General features: G+C 36.1%; 1 protein-coding gene across 1 annotated transcript in view; it reads left to right on the plus strand.

Annotated features, from left to right (window-relative positions):
• The first annotated feature begins 7046 nt into the window (after positions 1-7046).
• The window catches only part of LOC129791129 (LIM domain transcription factor LMO4), a 141313-nt gene continuing 121146 nt past the window's right edge, over positions 7047-27213 (plus strand). The window contains exon 1 of the mRNA XM_055829090.1: positions 7047-7422. The gene's annotated coding sequence lies outside the window, so the exon portion shown is untranslated. The remainder of the gene's footprint in view (positions 7423-27213) is intronic.

Here is a 27213-nt window from a genome sequence, read left to right on the forward strand (position 1 = left end):
TTTCATTGATTTTAGAAAGAATAGAAAGAATATAAAAAGGAATAAAAATCAAGCTCCGTTAGAATTTTACAAAAAAATGTAAAAAAGTTATTAGATGAAGAAAATTGGGTCGATTAACTCTTTCCACTTGATTTTCCACCATTAAGCTTTTCCATAAAATAGGTTATTCTGCGTACCCTAATTTTTCCACTAAATATAATTACTAGCAAAAAGGCCAAAAATTAATTTCCCATGAATTAAATTATGCTTTTTTTTAGTAAACAATAAAAAATGAGTCTTCTTCTTTTTTCCAAACACTGAAATAAACGTGCATTTGAGAAAATTCTCGAAATAATTCTTTTTGTTTCATAATACGGTGTAATTAGCATAGAGGATTCATTCAGAAAAGTAAGCATTCTCAGCTCTTGAGTTGAGCATTCATGTACGCGGAAAAGCGTGTGAGGATCGTGAGTACGATTGTTGAGGGATGGAAAATTTAAATGTTTTGTACAAATCCGTGGTGAGTATTTCATCAAAATATTTTCTAGGGTATTTCCATCATTCACATTCTCACAGTCCTTTTTCTCATTTTCACAAAATCCACACACACACACACAAACACTACAATATGCCCGGAGGAGGAGATTCATAAATCGTTTCTCATCCATGGCATTTAATTCAGTTGAAGAGTTGTGTTGAATTTTCCATTTTCAAAATTGTTCAACAACAATCGGGCTGGCGATTAGTGCTGTGGGATTTCTAACTGGGAAATGGATGATATAATAATGATGCAAAAGGGGGTGGTAAAAAGAACAAAATGCATGAAGGGGGTGAGTAATGGGTCCGGATGTGAGGATTATGTTTTATTTAGCAATTAGTGGACTCCACTCCTTTGTTTCTCACCCTTCCTGCAAACACTCTCCCAACAGCGGCTAATATGATAAGAGATAATTTTCTGCAATTGCCGCCTCTTGGGAATTTCCATGCGGTTGCAACTTTTAGCACAGCAAACTCCATTATCCACGCTTAGGCTATCAAATGAAATGTAATATGTTGCTCAGTAAACTCATGGCTCAGCAAAGAACCATCCTCGCGAAACCACATGGAATTTTCAACCCTTATTTGTATACTTTTTTATGCATAATGTGGATGGTAATAGAAAATTTATTTGCAAACTTAATCAGTTTATTAATACAAAATTTTTGAAAAAAATCGTTGGGAATTTGTAGTACAATTTTCTTAAAGACTTTGGGAAAGAATAAAACTTATTGTCATCATTTTATTATACATTTTCAAAATTACGAGACATTTTTCACAATTTAAGGTATGAAAAAATTAATAATTGAGAAAATATTCGAGATAAGCGAAATTAGACAGAATAATTAATAAGAACTCGTCAAAATTTTCTTTTTGTTTTTTTTTTACTTCCTCCAATACACGAAACACTTATGCTTCTTTAATGATCTTTTATGCATTGAAAGAGACAAAAAAACCATTTTTAAACTGATTGAAGCCAGTGGAATGGGAAGATACCCGTGATTTCAAATTATTTTTTAATTCTTTACAACATTAAGTATGTCTCAATTGATTTCTTAAGATTTTAATGCTTTCTCGCAATCTTTTAATATACATAGGGGAGACCGGGGCTAATAAAGTCACTTAAGGGTTTGGAAAAAGCCTAAAATATCATATTTCCTAGCTAGATAGAACAAAATGATCTGAGAAAGAGTTGTAGGGCAGTAAATTTCCTTAAAAAAATGAGCTATACATTTCGCTTTATCTCTTTGGAAAATATAATATTTTGAGCTTTTTTTTAAACTCTTAAATGACTTTTTTAACCCCGGTCTCCCCTATTAATTCACGATTATTCAATTACAAATTACAAATAATTTGAAACATATGCTGTTTCTTGCTGTTTTTGCATTAATTAAGATTTAATGGATTTAATGCTACTAATTCAACAACTAGAAAATAAAGTAAATATACTTATCTTGATAAACACAATATGTATATAGAGGTATGTACATAATATTCTAAATTCTATGCCGCATACATATATTTACAAAAGCAATTCGAGAAACTGAGAAAACTTGTACAAGGGTTGAAATCACTTTCATCATGCGAGGAGAGCTCCAGTTGGCATTTTACCCTGAAAATTGTGTATTCAATTGATAAAATAGAGAGTCATTTATAGGAGCAATTTGTTACCGTGTGTGTGTTTGCTCACATCAGCGAATTCGCCTGACAACGCAGAAGAGGCAAATTGAAAGGTGTATGAGAGGATTGGAAGCGGGTGGAAGGTGGGTGCACAGGAAAAAGGACCCACCGCCTCAAATATTCTTCTTCCTGTTTGTAGCACATTTGATACATCTCTCTCATACATAATGCAGGTCGCCATGCAATCAAAATGAAATAGATCTTGTATCACTTGACAGGATGCTACACCGCAGTGAGTTGGGAATTTGCTGCGGGATGGCATTTTGGGGGAGGGTGGATTGAAATAAAACACATTTCACACACAAACATCAAAATACACCATTGAATTTGTAATCATCTTACTCTTGAGGGTTTTCCGTGTGAAAACACCCTTCGCGTTCTTAGGAAGTTGAAAAAGAGATGAAGAAAGAAAAAAACACCGCAACTGAAAGCAGAGCATTTTCATCCTTGTGACGTTGAGCTCCCAGTTTTGCATCAAGAAATTTCCATTGCCGTGGAAATTCTTGCACACAAACCCACACCCGCTCGTGACAGAATTCCATGGATTTTTTCTCATCTCTTTCGCACCCCAACCCATTTTGGAATAGAGTGTGGGAGCCAAAAAATCCCAGAGTATCAATTTATAGGATATTTTCTTTAGGAATCTTCACAATTTTTCACCGCACGGAAGAATTCCTGGGCAGTTTTTTCTCATCCCCCTTATGGGGATGGGGTGTACAAAGTATACCACCCTATGTAATGCAGAGAGAGGGTCTATTTTCGCCTTCGCGTGTCATAAAGACGTCAAAAGAGCGGACAAGGTGAGAGAAAGAAAGAATTTCCACCAGCAGCATCTCCATGGCAAAAAGGAACACATTAAAAGACAGACAATTTCACCTTTTATGATATGACTCCGTCAAATGTTTTTTTGATGCTCTTCCCTCCAATTGGGAATTGAGATGGATGGGAACCGCAAAAGAATTTTGCGCTTCTTGAAATTTGACTCCCTCGCACAGCTAATTTTTTTTACACCCTCTACCACGAGAAGCGTTATTCTACAAGACTGAGCATTTGTGTTTCAATTTCTTAAACATCATTTTTTATTCAATTTGTCGATATACTTTGAATTTCACGAAAAGCAGGGGCTCAAATAAAAAAAAATCAGGGAAAATTGGATTGGTTTTGGAATGCTTATGCCCTAGCAGAATCTTTTTAAAAATTTGTAAAAATAATCTCTGTGAAAAATAAAAAATCACAGGTAAAAGGAAATAAATTCTCGACATTACTGAAATTTTCTCTAAAAGAACATTATTCCACACTACCAAATTCCGCCGTAATGTATGTAATCTCAATTGAATTCAAAATCATTTCCTTCCGTTCAATTTTCTGGGAAGTTAGTTATTGGACTTCCGTTATAATACAATTTCAGGAAGTTTAATATCATCTTGAAGAATTTGCATCGATGCCTTTCGACAAGTGGGAGACCAAAAGTGCCACGAATGCCCAAAGTGGTTGGTCTTCTGGTGCTCTATGGATGAAGCCAAAAAGTACAGGTATATTTTTTTGTAGAATTTCTATATTCCATGGGGATATGTCACACAAAACATGAGTATATTGTCAAGTGGTCGTACACAAAATCCCCAAACAACATTGAGCCGGACAATGTTCCTAAAGTGGACCACTTAACATGTTACGCTTGAATTCGTCAAAGCAAGAGCCGCGAATTTGCAGAAAATTCACATTTTGTGTAGCATTGTGTCGTTATCCTATAGCTCCTTGCTCTCGGTCTGCATTGAGGACTCTTGTGCAGAAATGCATCGAAATTCGCCATCTTTCAGCTTAAGTAGCTCCCATCTCTTCACCGTTGGCGCTTTTTCCCCAGGGGAGCTTGGACTTTGGTGGTCAGTCAGGCAAAAATATCAACTGTCCCAAAATGCTGGACGAAGCACCGAATTAGAGGAGATTACCAAATAATCTTTGTGAATTATTTTGCTGTGAATAAACAAAAAGGGGTTATTTAGTCTTCGCCACAATCCTCGGTTGAATCCCTCTGTTTTTCGGCCTTTCTCCTGCCTCAGTTAAAAAAAAGATCTATGACAAAAAAAAACATTTCCACCAGCACAATAGAAAGGGGATTAAATAACATTTTGATGAATATTCCGCGTTCCATTTCGGTAGTCCTCTTGCTCTAATATTTTGTACACTGCTGTGGTTTGACTCCATTCCAACTATATACGCGATTTTTCCGAGCATCGCAATAAATGTTTTGGAATTATCATCCTTCTCCCGAAAAAAAAAATACCCTCGTTGTTCCCAAATTCCGTGACGCCAATTGGAAGGACAACCAATTTGGAGAATGCTGGAGCTCTTGTCTCCAAAACTTTCAGGAGATATTTTTCTCAAAAAGGCATTCCTCGCTCTGGTATGTTTCCCAAAAGAGATAAATTTTCAACTTGTCGCAAAGTATAAAATGCAAATGGAATTAAAAAGCTCAACATTTTTGTCCTAAACCATATTCTCGGTTTTGTTCTACAATGGGGTTCTCCTGGGGGTGAAGGTATATGCCATCGAATTGACATATTCTAGGAGGGTAGAAACCGCAAAATGTGACGGAATGGATGGGGGTGGTATAGCGAGGCGAAAAATGGGGATTTTTCCCAACGGATATGATACCAATGGACAGAAAATAGAATAATTCGACAATTTACAAGTTCCTCTCCCCATTGCATCAACTGAGGGGAGATTAGTGAATCATATATTTGATACGATTGTAATGCCAGAAAGTTGAATAAAATACTTAAAGTTAAAGTTGATCCCGTGAGTTCTTGGGGATGTCCTTTTGTGGTCTTAAAATAATCAGGGATTGTAAAGACATAGTCTTGTACTTATTTGGACTCAATATTCATAAAATAACGTTTTTAAAATCGAGCCTTTGGGGCAGCGTATGACCCAACGGACCTTAAAGGGTTAAATTAATGCAAAATTCTTAAGTTCTTGATGCAATTGTGATTTGCGATATATTTGTTAAGTGTTCTTGTTATATGTTTTTTTTTCTAGCCGTATGCCATACGATAATAATATTAAGTTCTTGATTGCATAGGGATTTATAAAAAATTCTAGATAGAGCTTAGCAGAAATTTAGATCTGAAATCCTATATTAGGAATATTGATTCCAGATCAGGAGGCCTCGTATTGTCAAGTCAAGATTTCATTATCTCTTAAAATCAAATTATTACAAACCTTTTGTTGGCAGAATGATATCCCTGTATAGCCTAAAATGTAATCGATTCATGAAAAGAATTAATTTTGAGTTAAAAAAAGGTTTTCATTTCACTTTTAACATTTTGGCAGTCTCTGTAGTAATTAGTAATATGACAAGTTCCTTTTATTTGACCGATAATCTAGGGTCAAGATTTCAAAAATTCGATTTATTGATGACATTAATTTGCCGCAGAATTTCTTGACTGTCATTTCATTTTACTAAAAATGATTTATGATTTTACGTATAAAAAACTATTAGATCTTTTAAAAATTGTACTTTTTCAATCAGAGATACTGAAACGACTTTTTGTGAGAAAAGTTATTTTCTTTCAAAATTAAAAGATCAAATTCTTCGGTATAAATTTGCTTTCTAAGAAGGGATAAAATTCGAAGTATGAAAAGATCAACGTTCCGCTTCAATTTTCATACAAGTTGGATGGATGTTAAGTAATCAAAAACGAATGGGGGCGCAATTATGCGTGGTTTTTAGTTAAAAAATTAGGTGTTTTTGACGAATCTTTTTTAGGAGACCGTTGATCAAGCAATAAAGGGACTAACACACATTTAATAAGAAAATATATTTCCTCTATTATCCTTTTACTTGTAAATAAATATTTTAGAAATATCCTATTGATCAAATAGATTTTCCCAATGTTTACCCACTACCTTCCATAATTAAATTTATTCATACTTCAACTCATGGTAATTTATCACTTAAAAATTATAATTTCTAATTTTCCTTTAGAAATTTCTTCTGAAAAATTGAAGATAAAAATCTCACGTTGTTCTGCAGAGTCCCTCCCACTTTGAGTCAACATGCAACACTGCAAGATTCTGTAATTTTTTCCCATCAAGATCGCGCCTTTTTCTCGAGTTTTTCCACTATTTTATCTTCTTTTTTTTTACTCCCCGGAAAGCTCATACCCGCCCACTTGTTGATCATGGGCTCCGACATGCGTACCTGCATCGCTCCACCCATTCGGGAGCACATGGCGCTCCGAGACACCTTGCTTACATACAAAGTTTCATGTATATTAGCATAGTTATCGCGCGATTCTTTGCGAGTCTCTGGGGCTTGGGGTCTCCGCCTTTGGTTGGGCAAGCTTGTCATCACACTGGAGAGTGGTAATTAATAAAGGCCCCAGTGTTTCTATGCGTGAAAGAGTTGTATGCTGGAGTGGTGACGATTGGTTGCAGCTCCCGTTTGAGCTACTTGCGTGACAGCACGCTCTTCTTGGAATTGGAAGGTTTGTGAATTTGCACAAACAAGGTGCAAAGTATAATTGTTGCTTCTGTATGGAAGGGTCAATTTGTCAGCAAAAATATGGGGCGAAGTGAAAAAAACAACAGCATTATGATGGAGCATGTGGATGCTATGACCTGTTGCTTCCATGATGTAAGCAGTTGTCCTACTCGGGCAAGCTAAGGAGCTTTCAATGTGAAAAGCTCTATGGCGTCGATACCTCGCGCAAACTCCCTGACGGTGTCATCGTCATCAAATGGTCTCCCACTCTTGCATGTGGCACATGCAACATCTCTTATGGCCAGAGAGAACCGGTGGTCTGGGTGCCTCGGTGTATAAAATGGGGGTGATTGACGTCAAAAATTTCAGTTTTCGTTGGCAACTCGTGGCGCGTTCATGAGAGCTTTCCCTCGACGAATTTTCCAACCCCAAAATCAGAAAACTTGTGTGCATGTCACAGTGAATTTCTCTGCTAAATTCAAATTTTCTGCAATCTTCTTTGCAATTCAACAGTCCCAGCGCGTAAATCCATTCATACGTTCTCTTGAAGTGCTTACCAAGAAAGCCACAGACATTTGAAGCTTGAAAATTCAATTTTCCATTTTGCGCGCCACGTGAAGGCACTTTGCATCACTAAGAAGTTGCATTTTGTGATCCCATTTTGCGATCGTGATATGTGATTGATGGTGGCTGACTTGAGGAGGAATCTTCACCAGAGTTTTGGTGTGATTGCAGAAGACAAGGTAACACAACACCCTCATCCATCCTCCCCCACATATATTTCCACTGAAGTGATTGAGTGAATGTGCTTGTGCTGTGGGGAAAAGAAAACCACGAAGAAATCAAGAAATCAAGAAAGAAACCCTCAGCACATGCTAAATGGGTTAATGATTTCCCAAGAAACCAGAGGTTTTTCTCGGAATTTGCTTTGATGAAAACAATTTTATTAAGATTTTTTGTACAATTAAATTAAGAGGTATTTCAATTTAGATTTTCTTGTCAAGTAAAATAAAAAAGATCATTAAATTAAGATATTAGAAAAAAATGAATACAAAAAAAAATTTCAAGCTGAATTAAAAATAAAAGAAAACTTTTTTTTTAATTTTTCAAATTAGAAGAGAAAAGTAAATCAAATCCGATTGACGAATATTCTGTGGCAAATTATATACGTAAATTTCGTAGAGTGCGTTCCCCAACCCTAAGAAACCTTCCATTCTACCCCACCCACGAATTTCTTCCCTCCGACAGAGAATGATGCCAGATTAATTAGCTCACCCGTGTCATCATCCCCCTTTTCTGCCTTGAGTCTGTATAGGTAGAGACACTCAAAGTTTTATGCTGCCACCCCCTGTTCTTCTGTGTGGAAGATACGAGAGAAACTCGAGAATCCACTCTTGTTCTCGTCCTCCACGTAAAATTTGTGTTTTTCATGAGAAAAGGGTTCAATTTATATTGTTCTCTCTGTGCGCCCAGGAAATTCTTCGCCGAGACGTCTACCTTTTTCTCCGCGCACCCGTGGAGATGGTGAAAAATTGAGGAGGAAATTAATTTTCTTAATTAATAAATTAAATTATTAAAATGTTAATTTCAATATTCTACGATAAACAGAAGAGAAACCTTTTCCCATCTCATTGTCATATTTAATTTCAACTTATGTATCTCGGTACACAATTAAATTTCTGTATTTAATCACGCAAAAACCCACCCTGGTGGACGTAGAAGGTTGATGGAATAGCACAAGAAAAGGCTATAAGAAGTAGAGATGAAAGACAACATTGTGTTGAAGGTGATTGTGATGAGTTGGAGATTAATAAATATTTGCAAAATATTTTTGGAAGAGTAAAAATAATTTGTTGGAAAAAAATTGAAAATTAGGAAATTTTTTCTTTGATAAAATATTAGTTGGTGTTCCACTTAGTGGCCAACACCAAGTATTTTTTTTCTTATAATTACATTTTACGGCTCTGGATAGAAAGTATTCAACTTAATAAGAAAATTATTGTTCTTCCAAAAAGCTTATTGATTTTTCAGGGGGAAAGATTAGATTTTTTTTTAGTATTCAGGGTATTCAGGGATAAAAATTTCCAACTTTTTTACAAATATTTATTTTTCAGATTAAATTATTTTTTTTTTTAATAATTATTACATTGATTTTGGTTAGGTTATTGAAATTTTCTAAATAAATTATCATAATAATATAATAAACAAACCGAAAAAACTCTTTCGGAGTTTCTTTTCAAAGTCAACTTTACCATTAAATCCGTATAGGAATAATTTCTATAATACAAAAATAATGAACTTTGTCATTATGAAATGGATACTTTGTACCAAAAAATAAATCAACACGATGTGGCGCCAAAGAGAATTAGAAGGAGTTTTTGGGGGAAAAATGACAAATATTGCAAAAAAAGAGGGAGCTTTTGCAATAGATCACAAAATATTGGGGAAGCAGATTCAATTGCTCAAAGGATTAGATGCGAAATCGAGTGAAATATTCCATTCGCCCTGTGCTCCAGTTATTCAAATAACAAATCACCGAGGCAGTAGCTTAAATGACCATTCCAAACACTCGATAGAACTTCAATGAAAAATTCTCGCTTTTTCCACTCTCCCTCAAACCCCTGTGACCCCCTGTCGAAGCACCCAATAAACATCCCCCTTGTGCTTTAGCGTTGGATGGTGGTTTCGTACGACAAAAGCGCACAAAAGAGTGAAAAAAGATACCCAACTACCACCACTCCCCCAAAATCCACTCTCTTTTTCGCGAATGTGGGTTGACAAAAAAATTATATTTGTGCGACATGAATTTAAAAAAATAAATAAATCTTCAAAATTCAATTAAAAGCTCGAAAGCACGGAGCGAATGCAACTAAAATCTCGTCTCATTCATATATTTAAAGCACGTCACAATTCATTAGAGATGACTCTCTGCTCTATTTGCTCGCGGCCGCCTATTTCCACCCCTACGAAGCTTATTCGTCTCTGAGTGACCTAGGGGCTGAACAATACTCTAAATTGCGTCACAATTTTATTATGTTCTTAGTAATGCATCAATGAAGATGTAATAATTATTGATTTGGGCTAAACATTATTTTGGGACAAAACAAAGCGGAGCTGTTAGCTGTGTTTCTTTCAGACACAGCTTTTGTGTACCGAGCAAAATCGAAAGTCGTCAGATCGAGCTCAAACTTGGGATGAGCACGAATTAGGGTCCCCACATTCCAAAAAAAAAACGTATGCCCCAAAAAAAATCTGAAATTTTTATATGTTGTAGGGGCCATCAAGACCTTTTCAACGATACCTCATTTTCGAAAATCGGTTGTTGGGATGTTACCTTTATGTGCGTGAATGGAAGAAAGAAAGATGATTAACTGAGTGTGACTGCGTGCGTGAATGTTGTGAATGTGCCAACCTTTATGTGCGTGAATGGAAGAAAGAAAGAAGAGTAACTGAGTGTGATTGCGTGCGTGAATGTTGTGAATGTGCCAACCTTTAAAGATATAATAGATTAATTATTTATTCCTCCGGTTCGATGAACGCCCGGAACACTGAAGGAATTAATAGTTGGCGCCAAGTCTCTTTGGGTCACTGGGACTGTCCTTCCTGGCCGGATGAGCTGAGTAGTCTTGCAAACACTTCACCGAGGAACGTACAAAGCCCAATCACATGGTCAAGCCGTTTAGTCAATATGGCCGCCACAGTTTTTCATCGAAAATCGACCATAACTCGAAAACGGCTTGACCGATTTTGATCAACCCGGGCTCAAATGAAAGCTCTCAACAAACCCTACAACTCTCTAGAACATCCGAAGTTTCAAAAGTGACCGCTAGAGGGCCAAAAATCAAAAACAAAATTTTCGATGAGTTTTCGATGAATATCTCGAAAACGCCATTATCGATTTACTTCATTTTTTGATATATTATAGCTTACTATAACATCTATTTATAAAAAAAAAATAAAAAAAAATTATGTCGCCATTTTGAAAATATTGAATTTCAACTTTGACATGTCATATCTCGGGTTCTACAAGTCCGATTTTGATCAACTCAAGCGCAAATAAAAGGTTTCGTGAAACCCTACAAATGTCTAGAACATTGCAACTTCGAGAAATGACCGCGAGAGGCGCTAAAGTCAAAAAAAATTTCGAAAATTTCGAACTCGAATATTTCGAAAATGCCATTATCGATTTACTTCATATTTTAATATGTTATAGTTGAGGTTAAGTCCTTTTCAACGATAGCTCAAACTCGAAAATATACGGAGCCGTTCCCGAGATATGGCGTTTTAAAGATTTCTTGGGGGATGACTTTTCAACCTTTTCAACTTTTCCCGACTTTGCGCGTATTTAAATTAATTTGCGTTATAGTTTGCTCTCACAAAATTGGTACACTGAAAGAAACACAGCTCTCGTAAGCTTGGTCAGCTTACCAGTACATTTTTTTTCAATTTTAAATGAATACATTAAATATTACTTAATAAAAATAACTTGAAAACGTAACAAGGCAGCAATTTTTATGACTTTACGAAACCCATCACTAAGTGAGAGAAATGTTTAACCCCTTCTGCGAGGTATGTAGGTTGCGTGGGAAGAGCAAGTTGGTGCTTGCGATCAGCACTGGTTATATCTCGTGTGTACCCCAGGGGTGAATGGACACCAAATACCTGCCATTGAGCATTGAAAATTGCCACTGTGGTCCCTAAATTAGTGGTATGGGCACCATTTCGGCATACAATTGCATCCCAATAGCAAACCCACAACCCCCTCGCGTGTGTCTCAGGTGCGTTTCCACAAATGCACCCCCAAACTCCACCCGCTCTGTACGAATGGGAGAGGGGGTGGAATTTGGCGAATATTATGATTTGTGGGGACTTTATTAAACATTCGAATTGGAATGGCGAGGGGTATAATTTATTGGTGCAAAACAGGCACAATGGTCGCTGGTGGAGGAACAGCCCCCGAAAAAAATATGTCTCTGTGCGCCAACAATTGATTTGTTGCTTATTTGCTTTCGTATTCCGCGTGCACCGTCAACCACGTCCCGCACTCTCACTCAGTCGTTTAGTGTTGAATTTTATTGTTCAGTCGCTGAATTTGAATGAATCGCAACTGAATGCCACCATCGCAAGGATTTTGCTCCATCCCCAGCGCGTGTGGGCCCATGTGCATGTCTAATTTGGCACCCCTAAATTGGGTAACCTCCCCTTTAAACACCTCGAGACGAGAATATGAAATGCAATTTTCAAAGCAAATACCTACACATGTGCTCAATGTAAATTGAATCTTCTTTTAAATTATATATCTATCTTATATATAATTTTAAAGATATAATGGTAGGTATTCTACTAAAACAAGGTAATTGATTTAAAATTATTAAAAGTAATAAAGGAAACTTTTTCATTTTTCGAATTTTAATTATTTTCTATTTCAAAGAAAATTCTTTTACCGCTGATACATAAAAAAATCTTTTAAAATTCAATGACTAAAAGCTCTTAAGTTTATTAAAGAATCCATGTGAAAATCAAACGACAACATCACTTAGCACACAACAATTAATGGAGTTGGTCAAAGTGACAATGTGTCAATATGAATTGATGTCTCGGACACGTGTTATATGTACCTGTAGGCTGGTAGTAAGAGTGAACTCCTCCAATCGTCCGCGGTGCTCGATTTTCCGGACAAATGCCTTCTAATTGAATTAGAGGACGACGTGAATTGTCCCCGTGAGTGGTGAATCTCGTTTGATTGACCCCCTTCACGATGATTGGCAGATTTATTATTGAAATAGAGGAGTCCTTTTGGGTTCTCGAGTACATCGAGGCTGGGACAAAAAGAACTCATACACTGTTGATGGGATTTTCATTTGCGAGATGAGCGATGGGAGGTGTAATTCATGTCTTTTGCCGTATACCTATCTCCACCTCTTATCAAATTGAAAATTCCACGTTATTGCCACTCTCATTGCCTCGTGTTTTCGATGACTGATAAAATTCTTCCCATCACTCTCTCAAATTTACCTTGCAGATTAATTTTTTCCATTGCATTATGCTTACAACAATGTAACTCCAGCTATAATTGGTGGCTTTGGCTTAAAAATCATTTCTTCAGCTGTGGATTGAGTCACGATTGTGCAATTATTCATTTCTAAGAAATCTCCTGACTCCACGCTATTGGAAAGAAAATTTAATTGCACAAAATTGTACTGTGGGACGGCTGTGGCTCTTTTTTTTTAGCTCCCGCGCGCACCTCATCCCATGCTTAGGGGACACACACACGACATTCCCGGGGTACGATTGAGCAATCAATTGATCGGTAATTGAGGGGGATGGTGTGAAGCAGCCACTCTGTGGTCCATTGCGTTGAATATCCCGATGATGGGCGTTGATGGTCTGCTTCCGGGACACACAATTTCCCAATTGTCCTACCCATGGAACGTGTCTCGGGCTCTTTTTTTGTCATCACACACGACGCCCCCTTGCCCGTGATTATTATTTACATCTCGGTTGGGGTGAAAATCACCTCGTACAATGATATGCATCAATACTGCAATTTGAATTCTCATCCCCCAGGAAGGTATTTCTTTGACAACCTAAATGAGGGAGGGTGTTGTGCAAAATTGTCGAGGAAATCAGCAATTTTTCATATCACATCGAGCACTTCCGGTAGCTGTCGCTGTGAAGGAGTGTCGTTAGGGAATTGCATTATATCCGTATATATCCGATAAGGGATAATATTTTGAAAGTTCAATTTATCTAAAACTAAATATTTATTTTTATTGCACCCTAGTGAGATTTATGATTAAATAGAATAATTGTAAAAAGAAAAATAAATAAAGTCGAGAAGGTAAGTTTATTCATTTTAAGGTTTGACATAAAATTAACAATTTGTAAATAAACGTTTAAATTTTAAAATCGTTCTTTAAAATTGTAAAACATATAGTGTTATAAATGTTGTGGAATTATGCTTAGAATGTCGTACTAAAATATTTTCCAAAATTCACCAGATTTATACTTTAAAATATATTGTATTCAGTACAATATAAATCCGTAATTTGGATGAATAATTTAAAATTTGATGCAAAAAATGCGAATACTGATGAATAAGGAGCTGCCATGAATTTTCACGTCGAGATAAAGCCACATCCTGCAAATGGTATTATATATAACATAGTTGGATGGGTGCAAAAAACACGGCAGTAGAGCAATGTTATATTGAAGGAGATACATTAAAACACGGACGATAAATTATGCAATAAACACATTTTGCCGTGATATTTGCCTCTTTTCACCAACCACCACCCCCTCCCGCGCCGCCCCATATTCCTCCATTGTACCCCGCATGGTTCACATGGTGAATTTTATTAGTTGAAAATTTTCCTCTTCCACCTACTGCATTATTCATACGCCATATCAGTTGGAAAATGATTTTGGTTTCTGCAAAAGCCCGCAAGCAGGAGTCGCGAAAATATACACGTGAATCCCTAATTTGCAGCAAAAGCCAACCACTTCCTTCCACTCTTTCTCCATCTCGAAATACTTTCTGGTCCACCCTCTCTCACCCACCCCTGCCCGCCCACATACGTATACACACACTTTATGCTGCAATGTTACGTTCATAAACTCACATGGAGTCTGAAGGAGCAGCCAAAAAGTCGCGGTTAGCTACTCCGGCCGTTCCAGCATCCCCCAAAAAGCCACACTGTATCCGTTTCACTTTTTACTCTTTAACTTCCGCACAATAAAACCTCACACAAATTTTGATGTATATTTGCCGAAGTACTTCACTATATTATTGCAAATTTCATTTGTATTATTTGCTTATTTGCCGTCACCGAAATTGCGGGGAGTTGTGGTTGAATTTTTGGTTTATGTGGCAAAAATATCTCGTTAGCTATCGAACAAACTTTCACCATAGCAAAATATATAAAAGAGGGCAATTGAAGTGATAAAAGGGTTTATTATTTTAATAGAATTTATTTCAAATTGTAAAATAGAATTCCTAAAAACACGAAATGTTGGTTTTTTTTATATATTAAAATAAAATCTTGATTGCTAAAAATCAAAATTTTAAAGTTTCATAATATTCTTTGTAAATTATTATAATTTAAAACGTAATATGAGTTTTTGGTTTAGTTTTGTCTGGTAAATAAAACCAATTTTGAGCATTTTTAGCAAAGTTTGTACAATATAAAATGTTAACAAAAGAATTAAAAATTTAATTAACATAACAAATAATTTTATTTTTCATAAAAAAAATTGATACTTCAATTGCTCCATTCTGTACTACATATAAAATCTTATAGCAAAAATTGAAAATCTTTTTATTCTCCAACGGATTTGAATTAATACAATAATTTTACGTCCAAAATACGAATTAATAAGAAACTTAATTCATTTTATTGAAAAATCTTTCGATGGCTAAAAAGTGAGTTTGAAGAACTTTTCGATATTCTCCACGGGAGATGCGATTGACGGGGAGGGGAAAGGGTTGAATTAAATTTGTATATAGAACATTTATTAGTTATTCAATTTAATCATCCCCCGTTCAGTGTTGGGATCTCATCTGACGCGAGTGAATGAGGATGGGCGGCAAAAACTTGATGTGCACCCCATGCCATTGGCAGCAAACCCCTATCGTGGAAATATTTAATTAATTAAAACAAATTGTCCCCCCCTCCCACTACCAACCCCAAACCAACCCCCACCCCCCGAAAAACATTCAACCGTATTCATACCCACCCCGAAGTGTCACGTGAGACAGAGACAGCGTGAAATTAATTGTTTAATTAATTTCGACGATGATGACGATGATAATAATAATCATAGCGTATCATTTAATATGAAATTTAATTAATAAATCGAGAAAATCTCCCTTATTCAGCTATTAATTATAGCAAAACTTCAGACACACATATATTCCCCAGCATTTGTGTCAATTTTGCCCTTTCTCTGTCGATTTTGAGCTTCAAATGTTGTGGAAAATTATTACGATCAATTGAAATGAACTTCAGCGATCTAGATACTTTTTTACAGTGTACCTTAATTCAAATTAAAGTTACAATAAAAATTAATTTTAATTTTTTATTTTATTTAGCTCCTCTTGCAATTTTGAAATATGTAACATTCCTTTAATATTTCTCGTTGATTTTTTTTAATTACTTTAGAAATATTTAACATTTCTTCGGCCGTTCGTGAGCCATGGTCAATTAAATGATAAAAATCACAAAGGGAATTTCAAGAAATTGGTGCGCGAGATCTCTGAATCTTGGAGGCGCTCTGTGGTGAGGACTCGTTGTTGGATGGATGGCTAATTGTGGGTGGGATGGTAAAAAGGTGTGTGCTTTATGGTGTTGTGATGCCTTCTTCACCATATTGCACTACATACCCCGAGGAGGGCTGGAAGAAAATTCCAATTATTGTCCATAAATCTCTCCACATGCTGAAGTAAATTAATACGATATTGCTCAACTGAACGAGTTGAGAGATTCCAAATACAACATGGACCAAAGAAGATCCTCCTTCGCATAATTATTTTTTAAAAAATAACAATTTTCAGCGAGACCTTTTGTGATCTTCAAATGCACACATAAATACCCTGGAAAATGGATGATAAACAGAGTATTTGCAAATGAGGGGTGGTATTCTAGGATAGAGACACCTTTCAAGATCAAGATAAAAATCAAAATAAAGACCAAGACTCTCGGTATTCTACTTTACGACGAATTATCCAGGAAAGTAAAATCAAAATTTGCGTTATCCTACTTGTCAGTTTCTTGTTTTCAGCTTCGCGCCAAGAAAACTTTAGCGATATCTCTTTCTAACGCATTAAGTTTTTCTATTGCGCTTTCTCGTTCGCTCTCGGATGACAATTGAACGAAATTTAAACACTTCATGGGAATTTCTTCCCTATTGCCATTACATGCCCTGATTGTATAATCTCGGCTATTATTCCCAGGCATTATTTCTTCGGGAATGGAATGAATATTGTCGGAGAGGTGCTTTCTGCCTCCAGATTATGATAATTTGGCGGTAACTGGGGGGGGGGGGTATGCTACTGCAAAATTTTAAATTTTTCTTAGGAATCGTGGTCACTTCTTCTTGCTATTGATGGAGTGACCTCCGGATTAAGGATCTCATCCCAGGATTGTCGTATCCTGGACAATCCTGGGATTCTGGGGCAATTTTTTAATTTTTTTCCAGGATTAGTGGTCACTTCTCATTGGTAATGATAAAGTGATCTCCGGATTGGGCATCTCATCCCCGGATTGTCACATCCTGGACAATCCTGGGATGCTGGTGCAAAAATGTTTGTTTTTCGCCGGAATTGTGGTCACTTCTCATTGGTAATGATAAAGTGACCTCCGGACTAGGGATTTCATCCCAGAACTATCAAGCCCTGGACAATTAGGGAATGCTGGTGCAAAATTGTGGCTTTTCGCCAGAGTAGTGGTCACTCCAACATTACTAATAGGAAGTGACCATAAATCCGTCGAAAAACCCACAATTTTGCACCAGCATCCCCTAATTGTCCAGGACTTGATAATCCTGGGATGAGAGCCTCAATCTGGAGGTCACTCCATCTTTACCAATCAGGAGTGACCACAATTCCGTCGAAAAACCCAGAATTTTGCACCAGCATCCCAGGAATGTCCAGGATGTGACAATCCTGGGATGAGATCCCCAATCTGGAGGTCACTTTATCATTACAAAGGAGAAGTGACCATAATTCCGGCAAAAAACAAACATTTTTGCACCAGCATCCCAGGATTGTCCAAGATGTGACAATCCGGGGATGAGATCCTCAATCCGGAGGTCACTCCACCATTACAAAGGAGAAGTGACCACAATTCCAGTGAAAAACAAAAAAATTTGCACCAACATCCCGTATTTGTCCAAGATTTCACAATCCTGGTACAACCCGGAGGTCACTCTATCATTAGCAAGATGGAGTGAACACAATTCCGGCAAAAACCCGTCATTTTGCATCTGCATCCCATATTTGTACAAGAGTTTTCATATCTCCCATACTGAATTTACATTGCCTTTACCTCATTTAAAAACCAATTTTTCAAAGGACCTCAAAACCGTCTTGGAATTTCACATAAATCCAAGACATTTTACGTTATAATAAGACCGTAAATCTCTATCGTAGAATACAGAATCTTGGAATATTTTTATCCAAGTCTCTTTTGACAACTCATTTTGTAAATCTTTATTTTGATTTTGATTCGTATCTCAGAATACTAAAAGTCTTGGAAGTTGTATGAAGAAACAAGATTTTTAGGTTATGGTTCGACCGTAAATCTCTATCTTAGAATACCAAATCTTGAAATATTTTGAATTTCCAAGATTATCCTGAAAATTTCTTGGAATTTTAAAGTAGAATACCAAATCTTGGTTTTTTTCTTTATTTTGATCTTTATATTTATCTTAGAATACCGCCAGAGATCTGAATACATGGAGTTCCGGAAATGGTTAGTGGAGAGACCAAGGGAACTCCTTCATCTCTCCCCCTGTGTTCCACGGACTCTCTTCTCTCATTAAATTGCAAATATATGTTATTTCTCACAGACTTGGATGCCGCATAAAACTTAAAATGTAGCTCTGTGTCCTCATCTCTCATTTCCATCCTCGCAGCGAGTAAATAACAAACGACGACGCCGTGGTTAATTAAGACCGGCTATCAAAACCATTAATTAAATTAATTAAATTTCGCAAAATCGTCTAATTGTTTGGTCGCAATCTATTTTTGGCTTATTAAAATATTTCTATATATAAATTTTACTATAGGATGTAGTATTATTCATTTTCATATTAAATATCATTTCTCCTTTATCTCACAGTTATGCTTTTGTGTGAAATATGAGAAATATACTCCCAATTGTTGTTTACATACATTCAAAGATTTTCGTGCAGTAGGTACAGTATAAATTACTTGAAAATTCGAAATATACTGAAAAGTTCAAATTTTCGGGATGATGTACTCAGAAAAAATAAATATTTCTTGATTAAATTGTAATTTTACCGAGTTTTAAAATTCTTCAATGACTCGAAAAACTGCTTAAGTCTAAGTTTTCAGAACATAAATTTATGATAAATGTAGTGAAAATGAGTTAGAGTAGCATAGAATTAGAATCCGCAGTCAATGAGTGATATTTAATAATTCTATAGAGGGATCACCCATGTCAGATAGAGTTGCCATTCAATTTTGTGCGAGTGTTTTAGAGCTCTCTAGTGGGTAAAAGTATTAATTGAAATGGAAATTACATTATTAAATATACAAGAGAGTGGGTTTTAGTCAGAGGAAGCCCTGTGTAGTCTGGCAACATAAAAGAGTTACAATTTTAGCGGGGGTTGAGTGTACGAGGCATTTACATGCGGGGGTGGTGCTAGAAATTTTGCAGTGTTGTGCAGTAAGTTGGGCCATAAAGTGAAACCAGGATGGCGGTGAGTGGGATGAATTAGAAGATGATAGAGTTGGTGGCCAAAGTGAAGACAATATGCCCTCGAGGAATTAACTAACCAAGCGTACCGACAACCAACCAACTATTGCAGCTTTTGCTTCTCAAACTCACCCACAGACCTCGTGTGGCTTGAAAGGACACCAATTAATACCTTTGTTCCTATGGTTCAACATTATGAGCACGGGGGATGTTTACCCCTTATTCACCCTCTCAATAATACATTACAGCCAAATCATCCATTCTGGTTTCTTCTTGGCAAAAAAATGAAATGCAAAGGATTTTTCATACTCCCGAAAGTTCAAAATAATTTCTCAATTAATTGAGAAAAGATTGTTGATTTTCTCCAGGCCGATCGATATAGAGCTCACCCTAGGATGAAATGGAAATTCTTTGTGTGTAAAAACCACCCCTCGGCGTGCGTCTTCTTTTTCATCTTCTGTTTACAACACAATAATTTACACTCATCAAAAATTAATTATAAGAGTCTTCAAACCATAACACAAATATCTTATTAAATCCCGGCGTGCTTCATCCCACATAAGTTTTAAGTGGGTTGGGGGTGCGTCGGGGGTGGGTATCACACGCTGGCTTGCCGAAGTACAAAACATGGGGCAATGCGTTCGACTTCGGTACACAACAGTGTTGCCGACGAGAAAATTGCAACCCCACGGCAAAGTTTTATGCAAAATGAGAAGCCACCCTCCTTCAATCTTGGGCCAAATACTCGACGATCGATGGGGGATTGCTGTCGAGTGTAAAATTATTTTATTATTACCGTGGGATAAAGGAAGCCACATCAGGATGATGGAGATTTGCTATGTCTTTAAGTATTAAGGAGCATTTGAAACCTTCGCTCAATGAGTTTAAGAATAAAGAAAATTCATTCAAAGGCTTCGCAAGGGTAGAAGATTAACTTTCATTATCTATGAACGATATTTTTATTAAATTAAATAGCCTTAATTTTTATTAAATTACCTTTAAGAAAATAAAAGGTAAGCATAAGCAGAAAAGGTTCTTTTACTTTAGCAAAAAACATGAAATTTAAGGCCACGCTCTTGAAAAAAAAAATTACGATCAGTTCCTGTAACCTTTAATTAACCTTAAGACGTTAAAATGATCTTCAGGCTCAGTCGGATAATTATGTTGTATTTTATGACTAACAATCTGTAACTAAAGGCGGAAATTCGTCTAATATTGAGTCAATTTTATTGTCTCCGCCAACATAGCATCTAAATATATATTTCTCTTTCTGTTAAAGAGATCATTTCAGAAGATAAAACTTGTTAACTTGCATCAATTTCTCTGACCACCCACAGATTATGAAGAAAATCAAGTTTAGTCCAGGAAGTGAGAAAGAAAAAAAACACAATCTCCGTGACAAGCTCCATATTTATTTTAATTAATGTCCATTTCACCCAAAGTCAGATCAATTGCCGAAAATCTATCAAAGCTTTCACTTAATTTAACACGAAAACATACCCCGAAGGTATGATGCGGTGCAAAAATATCTGGTTTATCAGCGTTGGATTTCTCTTATGTGTTGTCTCTTTTGGTGTATTAATTAATGGTCTGCGCGGGAAGAAAAGAGAGATAAATTAAATAAATCCACACGAATCGCAAGCGTTAAGAGTAAAATACTTCTCCACATAGCTTTGGAATATAATTACATTTTGAAGGAGATAAGATGGGTAAAAGGAAACTCCCTTCAACATGGGGGTTTGCCTTCTGCCAAAAGTACGTATATACAATATTATCTCCGTGTTTAATGTCTGTTTAATTGCAAACATGTGTAACAATGTCTCAAAATTCCAGGGTGGAAAGCAAACGAGGAAGAAATAGTTGGATGGAAGCTTCCTTGTAGAAATACATTGTTGATTTGGAAGGCTTTGGCGGTTGTTGGGTGGAAGGGGGTTGATTGTGCAAATTGCATTGAATTAGTTTGATGCAATTATTTCAACTGTCGAATAAGCATTTAATTAGGTGGTTTTCGATGCTTTCCACTCTAATAAGAGCTGCTATAATGCCCTTCCAAATACACCCAATTTGGGGAAAAATTTCTACTGAAATTGTTTCAATAAATGTCTGGGTCGGAGTGACAGAGAAATCGAAAACGTATAAAAGGTATAAATATGAATAATGTAACCCTCCATCATCGTGATTATTACTTACATACGGGAATATGGTGTGTTAATTGAGGTTTAATGCAACGCGAATGGATGCTCGTCTGCCCAATATGTTTGCAATTTAGACAAACGAAAAGGGAATGGTGAAGAGAGGTAAAGCCACATTTAATGAGCCCCCCTCTTATGAAGACATATACAGGGTGTATCAATGGAATTGTGAAATTAATGAAAGAGAATAATTAGATTAATATTGGGATTGGTGTTTTCGGAATAGCAGTCGAATAAGAAAATCAACAATGTATTGTCGCTAGTTGCAACATTTCGGCAATTTTATTGCCATCATCAGGCTCTGTACAAATGATTAGGAGTAACTGGGGCAAAAAGTTAAATCGCAAGGTTCGGAAAATGGACTGAAAATGCATTTTCCCATTGAGATAGAAAGAAATCGTGTGATACAAAGTTGTAGCCTGGAAAATTTCCTATAAGACTGTCGTAATTGTAAAATTCAAATATTTTCTCGGTACATACCAAGGAAAATATATTTGTCAAATAAAATTAGTTTTTACCCCATGTTCCCCTACATAATGATAAGGGTGTGCCAATTACAATGAAAAAAATAATAGCAAAAAAAAAACTTATATCAATAGAAAAAACTCAAGAATTTCTACTGAAATTTTAACGATTTCAGCGACTTTTTGGTCACAAATTGTTATTGATTTGGTATTTTGTTTTTATTTTTTTTTAATTTGGTTTTAGAGTTCTATTCTGTTTGGCAACGAATATTATAGTACCTAATGAAAACAATAAGTATCTACACAAAAATTATAATTAGCGATTTTTAACCCATCCTCACTTTTTGTATGATATATCATACGCAAAATTGGTGGTTTTTGATTAATTTTTGTGACGCGAATTCGCAAAATTTTCCTTCCGGGTTAGTGTTTTCCACTTTTATAAACCCTTAACTCTTTATATTAATTTTCCTGGGTGTCAAAAACATAAAATAATGTTATTTTTTGACAAAAATCTAAGTGTATCCAATTGCAATGTTGTCCGGGAACCAAAAAGTGTGTTTTTTAAGTGACAATTCCTTTTTTCTCTACAATATTTTGTGCAAAATCTCTCATTTATTAATAAAACTTTGTGAATTAACTAAAATATCCGTCTCCGGCAGCAATTTATTTAATTATTTTGTGCGATAAACATCTGCGTATGATATATCATACGTTGGTTGAATTGAGGTACTTTTTAGGTTATAGTGCGAGTTTATTTCTGTGAGGGAAGATCTAAGGGTTTGGGAATAAAAATTAAGATTGCAGTGAAAAGGAATGCCAGGAAGTGCGAAATCAGATACATCGTAAGTATTAAGAAGTATCTAATACCGGGAAATATAAAAATTAAAGCGAAAATCTTGATTTTTGTAGGTCTGAGAACGAAGAAGGATAGTACATCCGGCTCTGTCCGGATACTTGACAGCATGCTCACAAGAAGTCTCCGTCCTAGAGCAAACCATGCAACATGAGATGGTTATTTTACTTCCTGGCTACGCATCTATTAGCGATGAGAATAACTGTGGTAATCACGACAAGTTCAGTTTCTATATTCTTAGAGCTAGAACTCTACAAGAACGCGGTGAGTTGATTGTGAAACCCAAGGATTGGAGCTCTATTGAATCAATTTAATTAATTCTGGTCCAAAATCTAGCCAGAATACTTAATTTCAACATAATTTATGTAATTTATTCATTTATATTAATTAAAGTTTTTGCTTCAACACTGAGAAAAAATTTAATTTTTTCAATCCCCTTTCGTTAAACGTATGATATATCATACGGTGTCTACCGACGCCCCCATGGGGCCTAAAAATTTTATTTTCAGGAATTATATTTCTTTTAGGCTTATTAGTCAAATTCTAGAAAATGAAGGTCCTAGGTACAGCAGATCTATGACCTCGTTAGCATGGGTTAATTGCTCAGATGACTCAAATACAAAAATTTTAGAGCTTTGTTTCACATCGACATATTTCTTGAAAAAAAATATTTTTTTTAAATATAAAAATCACTTCAACTGGAACACCGTATAAATGATACGAAAGGTTCTGGGCGAAGAGATACAAAAGGGAAACATGCTGCGTTATACATTTGTAGAAATTCCTCACGAGGTCCCTAATCTGATCAATTCTAATTACAAAAATTACATACCTTTATGTGTTTTTGATATCATACACACGCATCCGTGGTAGATCCACCTTTTCCCGATTCTCAGCACTGTACCCATTCGAAAGGGATAGGACGTGTGGGGGAACCAGTGGTGCCTCCAACAGTGATCGTTTGAAGGTGCAGCAGACCCTTCCAGGTGCGGAGTTCTCCCGGTATCACTGAAATAACCCATCTGAGGGAGAAAAGGGATTTTGCTTGCATCGCACAGTCATTGACAAAATTAATTGACCACCGTATGTCCTCACAGAGTCAGAGTCTTCATATGATGAGCTTATCCGACCATTCACACAGCTAGTCGCTCCGTAAATTCATCGAAATATTGCCAATTTGTGCCGAATTCTCAAATTTCCAATCACCACTGTGAATTATTGATCAGACCATACTTTGTGAGGATTTGCAAAATTCTCTTCCCCCATCTGAGAGATTATTACAAAACACCATAAGATCCAATAGCACGATTTAACATTTTCTCAATAAACTTTATAAATTATACTCACCTCTGTGTGCAAAATTGACGATTGAGAACTCGAAAAACACCAACAAGCAAATTCGCAAAATATCGCGACAGTCGCTCTTCATAAATCCACTTTGAGGTGAATGTGGTTAGAATTTATAGGAGATGGAAGAAGTGCTAATTAACAAAAATGTTTCATAATAGAGAATTTCACGCAATTATCACCATTGTTCAATGTTCCACCTCGATCTTCGCAGCTTCATTGGAGTTTTGGATGGCATGTGGGGACATGTGTTGCGTGAATGAGGAAAAAACTGCCCAGAATCTTCCCATTCTCCCCTTGCGACTAATCACCATTCGAATTCATGAATGCCCAATCTAATCACCTCATCTGTAGAACGTGCTAATTTAGCTTTGACTTCAAAGACGAACCCGGACAGATGGTCATTAGGTGACTTCCAAAGCAAAGAAGTATTTTGACGAGGAACACCTTTTTCGAGATCTGCCGTGGAATGGAATAGAGAAGGAATTGGGTGATTTAGTGCATATAGGAGATTCGTGTGAAATTGACAAAAATGCGCAAAGATTCTTGCAGACTCTCAGATCCATTTTCATCCCTGTGAAAGAATTTCAATTTAGTCCAATTGGGGGTTTTCGTAGAGCAATGAAGAGCCTCTTACACGATGAAAATAAGAGCTATAATCCACATACAAAAATGGAAAGATTTTCCCACAATGAAAAGTCTTTTGAAAGCTTTGAGAATTTCTAAAAAATTGTGAAAAATCCAAATGGAAAGCTTTATCAAAAAACGACCTTGAGTTTTAGAGTGGACACAGAAGCTGTGCTATTCTTTTCTTCGAAAGAATCACAGCTAAAAATGTGTTAAAGTAATGCTTCGAATCTTATTAATCATTAGAGAAATTAAAAACTGAGTTTTATCTCTCAAATTCCTTTGATAACACTGTCTAAGAATTTTAAAAATTCTCATAAAAAATCAATTCAAAATGTAGGTATTCTTTACCTAACTTACGTAACATTTTTTTCCACATGCCTCACACATATTCAAAACATAACTGAAAAAAAGCTGCATATTATGGCATAGGAAGTGGGTGGTCTGGAGTGGTTGGGTGGAGACATATAGCTCTTGACATTGTTGCGAGGGATGGGCCCGCTGAACCCCTCATACCGGGAGAGTGTTGAGTCCAGAGAAGTGGGATAATTGAGTCAAGAGTTTGAACAACTCTAATTTTCAGCGTTCAGAGAAGTGAAGTTGTTTAGTTCGAGGCAGCGAAAATTTTTAATTGGCTGGCTATACAGGAGGCACACAAACACCACCGGGAATATAACAACAAATGAAGTGACTTAAGCCAACTCGCTTATGGAACTGTGATTATTTTTTTCACCGTGTGGATTAACGATAGAATTTAAATAAGTTCTTAGTTTTTTGAACTTTTTTTTAAAAAATAAAGTTAGGAGTACAAAATAAATCGTCGAGATATTGACTTGTGATTTAAAAAAATATACTCAACATTTTTCTTTAAAATAAAATTTCTTTTTGATCAAGAAATAATATAAATTCCGCAAATTCTTATTTCAAGAATAACTCTTTTCGCTCAGTGTGAGAAAACCATAATGTCTGTCTTCAGCAAAGCAAATTTTTACTTTAATTAATACTGTAATACATTAACATTTATTCCAAATCAAACAAAATTCAAGTTAATTTTACGAATTTGAAATTAACAGCTGTATACAATAGCTGTCAAAAGTCAGAAAGAAACGCAACCAAAATATGATATGCTAAAACATATTTATACATACACTAAAAAAAACTGCAATCATCCCATCCCATTAGTGTAGCCTCCACATTGGCCAGAGTGCGGATTGGAGGCGAAGAAGTGAGTGGAATAAAATTTTTGAATAAGTAACACGGAATAGCAAACAATTTTCACTCAACTATCAATTTTTTTTTCGCCTCTGCCATGGAGGAACCTGGGAGGCAAAACTTGAATGCAAACACCCCACTTGAGAGTACGAGACTATAAGATGAGGAAGACGTGGCGGAATCACACCACGAACTTGTGCAATTATCATTCATAAATTTCTCTCCTCATATTTTTATTTAATTAAATTTTTATTAATCCACATTTCAGCAGAATCCCTCCTAATTTCCATCCCATCTCCCTGGGTGCTCCTGCCTTTTTGCTAAAGCAAATGGGAGAGTTGGAGCTCTGCTGAATGTCTTTTTGGCTGCAAAACATGCAGCATGTTAGCAATAAAACCGTGCCATTAATTTATATCTTCTGCGTACACAATTTTAACCATGGGAAGTGTACGAGTAGAATGAGACAGGCGCACCAAGTGATATTTGCGAATAAAAAATGGGGCTCATTAAAAAAGTGATCGCAACATTAAAAGTGGGAACCATAAAAACATGTGTTCGATAAGTAATTACAATTATAATTAGAGAAATATAGCTTTAAAAACTCATCTCAATACACCACTCGGGGAAGAATTTTAATTTATATAGGGGAGTCTGCATGCAGGGAGCTTGGGGATTCATTAAAATCTTCCACCCAACTTTGGGTGTAACAATGGATGAGAGAAAATTAGAAGCAATTTTAATAGGCAAAAATTCCTAGGAGTAAAGCGGGATTCAAAGACTCCGAGAGGCACCCATTTTGTCATTTTGATTTTATATTAATTTACTCACAAATCCTTCAAAATGAAAAGGTGACAGCACTCATTAGGGAGCCTTTTAATTAAGACAGAAAAAATATCTCTTTTAGAAGATGCAGGAATCGCAACTTTAAAATCAATCTTTTTTAATTTTTAATTAAAAATGCTTTCAAGACGTGCGTGTAAATGTTCGATGAACTGTCGAAACACGCAAAAGGGACATACAATTGCAAGAAGAATTTTACGATTGCGTCTTGAACATTTCCCATTAATTTCATCTTTATTCCAGCGCGAATTATCAATAAAAATTAATTTCACTGCGTTTCTCGTACTAATCAACTCACATTCAGGACTCAAGAGCTGCTGCAGCAATAGTCCGTATATGGGAATAGCCGGGTCCCAGGCAAATGAGCAAAATTATCCGTCATAAAAATCCAAAGTGAAATCAATAATTTCGAACAGTGAGCGATCTTCCAGGGCGACTAACTGACATTATTAATCTTGCATTTGCCACACCACCTAATCAGTCACCATTGGCTTGAGCTCCGCCGTGACTAATGGTCATTTTTATCGCAATACCGCGATGCCATCGCACGAGACGT

The sequence above is a fragment of the Lutzomyia longipalpis genome, chromosome 2 (assembly GCF_024334085.1).
Source record: "Lutzomyia longipalpis isolate SR_M1_2022 chromosome 2, ASM2433408v1".
Classification (NCBI taxonomy): domain Eukaryota; kingdom Metazoa; phylum Arthropoda; class Insecta; order Diptera; family Psychodidae; genus Lutzomyia; species Lutzomyia longipalpis.